Consider the following 4715-nt stretch of genomic DNA (forward strand, 5'->3'; position numbering starts at 1 on the left):
ACAAATCTCACTTGTTGTGGTACCCGTTCGTAGGTGTGCATAACAATGGCTGCTGCTTATCACCTCCGCCCAAGCTCTCCTTTGTGGCGCTTGATTTCTGACCTAGACAGCTCTTTGACTTTTCACAATTTCATAAGGCTCAGCCATACAGCAAAACCTGCCAAAAATATATTCAACTCATGTTTGTTCCTCTCCACGGAAGTCTTTAGTAAAGGCGAAAGACTTGTGCGTTATGAAGAAACCAGAGTCAGCATGGCCCTCTGTTGGAGAGCAGCAGAGGAGCCTCTCGGTCTGATCACCACCTTCACGGTAGGCCTCTCTTTGCTTTCCGCATGTCAGATCCCAGTATGCAACATTCCCAACCCGCCCCCATCTGCCAACCAAAATTATACACGTCTTTATTACCTCCTGCCCTGACTACTGTGATTGGCTTTTAAGCCTGCCTAAGCAATACATCCCTGAACCACTTACATTCGCTCCAAAATGCTGACTCTGGTTTCTCACCAAGTCTCCCAGAAGGTCTTGAGTGAAAGCAAGTTTCCATTCTTGACAAACGCTTCTAACTCAATTTGGAATCCAGTTCAAGCTCATTGTGACCCCGTGCATGGTCACGTCACAAAGCAGTGAGCCATCAGGCGGTTTCACACACTTGTGTGTGCCAGGCCATTCTCACTTTCATTGAGCCAGTGTAGAATTCACTTTTGATACGCGACAATTGTTTGAGTGTTTGGTTTTCTACAAGGTAAGAACAGAGTGCACCGTTCCCAGCGGCACTGCAATGCTAGGTCGATGCGTGGAGAGAAAGGAGCAAGCTCCAAATTTCTGCCCCTCATGCCAAAAATCTGCTTAATATGTAGTCCTCATATAGAGGACATATCAGATATTAAACTGATAAGAACAGATACTACACTTGATCTTAGCCAAAAGGCCGAGAAGCGATAAGCCCCAAGTGTTGGATGTCACGCCAAGCTCTTGGCACAAATCTCACTTGTTGTGGTACCCGTTCGTAGGTGTGCATAACAATGGCTGCTGCTTATCACCTCCGCCCAAGCTCTCCTTTGTGGCGCTTGATTTCTGACCTAGACAGCTCTTTGACTTTTCACAATTTCATAAGGCTCAGCCATACAGCAAAGCCTGCCAAAAATATATTCAACTCATGTTTGTTCCTCTCCCGGAAGTCTTTAGTAAAGGCGAAAGACTTGTGCGTTATGAAGAGAAACCAGAGTCAGCATGGCCCTCTGTTGGAGAGCAGCAGAGGAGCCTCTCGGTCTGATCACCACCTTCACGGTAGGCCTCTCTTTGCTTTCCATGTGCAGATCCCAGTATGCAGCATTCCCAACCCGCCCCCATCTGCCAACCAAAATTATACACGTCTTTATTACCTCCTGCCCTGACTACTGTGATTGGCTTTTAAGCCTGCCTAAGCAATACATCCCTGACCACTTACATTCGCTCCAAAATGCTGACTCTGGTTTCTCACCAAGTCTCCCAGAAGGTCTTGAGTGAAAGCAAGTTTCCATTCTTGACAAACGCTTCTAACTCAATTTGGAATCCAGTTCAAGCTCATTGTGACCCGTGCATGGTCACGTCACTAAGCAGTGAGCCATCAGGCGGTTTCACACACTTGTGTGTGCCAGGCCGTTACCTCAGTTTCATTGAGCCAGTGTAGAATTCACTTTTGATACGCGACAATTGTTTGAGTGTTTGGTTTTCTACAAGGTAAGAACAGAGTGCACCGTTCCCAGCGACTGCAATGCTAGGTCGATGCGTGGAGAGAAAGGAGCAAGCTCAAATTACTGCCCTGCCCCTCATGCCAAAAATCTGCTTAATATGTAGTCCTCATATAGAGGACATATCAGATATTAAACTGATAAGAACAGATACTACACTTGATCTTGGCCAAAGGCCGAGCGATAAGCCCCAAGTGTTGGATGTCACGCAAGCTCTTGGCACAAATCTCACTTGTTGTGGTACCCCGTTCGTAGGTGTGCATAACAATGGCTGCTTATCACCTCAGCCCAAGCTCTCCTTTGTGGCGCTTGATTTCTGACCTAGACAGCTCTTTGACTTTTCACAATTTCATAAGGCTCAGCCATACAATAAAGCCTGCCAAAATATATTCAACTCATGTTTGTTCCTCTCCACGGAAGTCTTTAGTAAAGGCGAAAGACTTGTCGTTATAAGAGAAACCAGAGTCAGCATGGCCCTCTGTTGGAGAGCAGCAGAGGAGCCTCTGGTCTGATCACCACCTTCACGGTAGGCCTCTCTTTGCTTTCCATGTCAGATCCCAGTATGCAACATTCCCAACCCGCCCCCATCTGCCAACCAAAATTATACACGTCTTTATTACCTCCTGCCCTGACTACTGTGATTGGCTTTTAAGCCTGCCTAAGCAATACATCCCTGAACCACTTACATTCGCTCCAAAATGCTGACTCTGGTTTCTCACCAAGTCTCCCAGAGGTCTTGAGTGAAAGCAAGTTTCCATTCTTGACAAGCGCTTCTAACTCAATTTGGAATCCAGTTCAAGCTCATTGTGACCCGTGCATGGTCACGTCACTAAACAGTGAGCCATCAGAGCGGTTTCACACACTTGTGTGTGCCAGGCCGTTACCTCAGTTTCATTGAGCCAGTGTAGAATTCACTTTTGATACGCGACAATTGTTTGAGTGTTTGGTTTTCTACAAGGTAAGAACAGAGTGCACCGTTCCCAGCGGCACTGCAATGCTAGGTCGATGCGTGGAGAGAAAGAGCAAGCTCAAATTTCTGCCCCTCATGCCAAAAATCTGCTTAATATGTAGTCCTCATATAGAGGACATATCAGATATTAAACTGATAAGAACAGATACTACTTGATCTTAGCCAAAGGCCGAGGCGATAAGCCCCAAGTGTTGGATGTCACGCCAAGCTCTTGGCACAAATCTCACTTGTTGTGGTACCCGTTCGTAGGTGTGCATAACAATGGCTGCTGCTTATCACCTCCGCCCAAGCTCTCCTTTTTGGCGCTTGATTTCCTGACCTAGACAGCTCTTTGACTTTTCACAATTTCATAAGGCTCAGCCATACAGCAAAGCCTGCCAAAATATATTCAACTCATGTTTGTTCCTCTCCACGGAAGAGTCTTTAGTAAAGGCGAAAGACTTGTGCGTTATGAAAAGAGAACCAGAGTCAGCATGGCCCTCTGTTGGAGAGCAGCAGAGGAGCCTCTCGGTCTGATCACCACCTTCACGGTAGGCCTCTCTTTGCTTTCCATGTCAGATCCCAGTATGCAACATTCCCAACCCGCCCCCATCTGCCAGCCAAAATTATACACGTCTTTATTACCTCCTGCCCTGACTACTGTGATTGGCTTTTAAGCCTGCCTAAGCAATACATCCCTGAACCACTTACATTCGCTCCAAAATGCTGACTCTGGTTTCTCACCAAGTCTCCCAGAAGGGTCTTGAGTGAAAGCAAGTTTCCATTCTTGACAAACGCTTCTAACTCAATTTGGAATCCAGTTCAAGCTCATTGTGACCCGTGCATGGTCACGTCACTAAGCAGTGAGCCATCAGAGCGGTTTCACACACTTGTGTGTGCCAGGCCGTTACCTCAGTTTCATTGAGCCAGTGTAGAATTCACTTTTGATACGCGACAATTGTTTGAGTGTTTGGTTTTCTACAAGGTAAGAACAGAGTGCACCGTTCCCAGCGGCACTGCAATGCTAGGTCGATGCGTGGAGAGAAAGGAGCAAGCTCCAAATTTCTGCCCCTCATGCCAAAAATCTGCTTAATATGTAGTCCTCATATAGGGACATATCAGATATTAAACTGATAAGAACAGATACTACACTTGATCTTAGCCAAAGGCCGGGCGATAAGCCCCAAGTGTTGGATGTCACGCCAAGCTCTTGGCACAAATCTCACTTGTTGTGGTACCGTTTGTGAGGTGGGATAACAATGGCTGCTGCTTATCACCTCCTCCCAAGCTCTCCTTTGTGGCGCTTGATTTCTGACCTAGACAGCTCTTTGACTTTTCACAATTTCATAAGGCTCAGCCATACAGCAAAGCCTGCCAAAAATATATTCAACTCATGTTTGTTCCTCTCACGGAAGTCTTTAGTAAAGGCGAAAGACTTGTGCGTTATGAAGAGAAACCAGAGTCAGCATGGCCCTCTGTTGGAGAGCAGCAGAGGAGCCTCTGAGTCTGATCACCACCTTCACGGTAGGCCTCTCTTTGCTTTCCATGTCAGATCCCAGTATGCAACATTCCCAACCCGCCCCCATCTGCCAACCAAAATTATACACGTCTTTATTACCTCCTGCCCTGACTACTGTGATTGGCTTTTAAGCCTGCCTAAGCAATACATCCCTGAACCACTTACATTCGCTCCAAAATGCTGACTCTGGTTTCTCACCAAGTCTCCCAGAAGGTCTTGAGTGAAAGCAAGTTTCCATTCTTGACAAACGCTTCTAACTCAATTTGGAATCCAGTTCAAGCTCATTGTGACCCCGTGCATGGTCACGTCACTAAGCAGTGAGCCATCAGGCGGTTTCACACACTTGTGTGTGCCAGGCCGTTACCTCAGTTTCATTGAGCCAGTGTAAATTCACTTTTGATACGCGACAATTGTTTGAGTGTTTGGTTTTCTACAAGGTAAGAACAGAGTGCACCGTTCCCAGCTGCACTGCAATGCTAGGTCGATGCGTGGAGAGAAAGGAAAGCTCCAAATTTCT

At 46.7% G+C, this 4715-nt stretch overlaps 9 non-coding genes and 1 pseudogene across 9 annotated transcripts; all 10 read right to left on the bottom strand.

The window, feature by feature from the left end:
* Nucleotides 1-140: 140 nt before the first annotated feature.
* On the bottom strand, nt 141-250 carry LOC124853749. The gene has a single exon (XR_007034088.1). It is a non-coding gene; the product is annotated as a U5 spliceosomal RNA (small nuclear RNA).
* A 498-nt stretch (nt 251-748) lies between these two features.
* Nucleotides 749-940, bottom strand: LOC124852857. Its single transcript, XR_007033278.1, has one exon. It is a non-coding gene; the product is annotated as a U2 spliceosomal RNA (small nuclear RNA).
* A 177-nt stretch (nt 941-1117) lies between these two features.
* LOC124853584 lies at nt 1118-1228 on the bottom strand. Its single transcript, XR_007033924.1, has one exon. It is a non-coding gene; the product is annotated as a U5 spliceosomal RNA (small nuclear RNA).
* Nucleotides 1229-1725: 497 nt separating this feature from the next.
* Nucleotides 1726-1915, bottom strand: LOC124852916. The gene has a single exon (XR_007033333.1). It is a non-coding gene; the product is annotated as a U2 spliceosomal RNA (small nuclear RNA).
* A 174-nt stretch (nt 1916-2089) lies between these two features.
* Nucleotides 2090-2198, bottom strand: LOC124853899. Its single transcript, XR_007034223.1, has one exon. It is a non-coding gene; the product is annotated as a U5 spliceosomal RNA (small nuclear RNA).
* Nucleotides 2199-2694: 496 nt separating this feature from the next.
* LOC124852817 lies at nt 2695-2881 on the bottom strand. Its single transcript, XR_007033239.1, has one exon. It is a non-coding gene; the product is annotated as a U2 spliceosomal RNA (small nuclear RNA).
* A 176-nt stretch (nt 2882-3057) lies between these two features.
* On the bottom strand, nt 3058-3171 carry LOC124853874. Its single transcript, XR_007034205.1, has one exon. It is a non-coding gene; the product is annotated as a U5 spliceosomal RNA (small nuclear RNA).
* A 499-nt stretch (nt 3172-3670) lies between these two features.
* Nucleotides 3671-3859, bottom strand: LOC124852792. The gene has a single exon (XR_007033215.1). It is a non-coding gene; the product is annotated as a U2 spliceosomal RNA (small nuclear RNA).
* Nucleotides 3860-4033: 174 nt separating this feature from the next.
* LOC124853633 lies at nt 4034-4144 on the bottom strand. The gene has a single exon (XR_007033973.1). It is a non-coding gene; the product is annotated as a U5 spliceosomal RNA (small nuclear RNA).
* Nucleotides 4145-4641: 497 nt separating this feature from the next.
* LOC124853028 overlaps nt 4642-4715 on the bottom strand; it is a 266-nt pseudogene continuing 192 nt past the window's right edge.

This window comes from Hippoglossus stenolepis, chromosome 10 (assembly GCF_022539355.2).
Source record: "Hippoglossus stenolepis isolate QCI-W04-F060 chromosome 10, HSTE1.2, whole genome shotgun sequence".
NCBI classification, from domain to species: Eukaryota; Metazoa; Chordata; class Actinopteri; order Pleuronectiformes; family Pleuronectidae; genus Hippoglossus; species Hippoglossus stenolepis.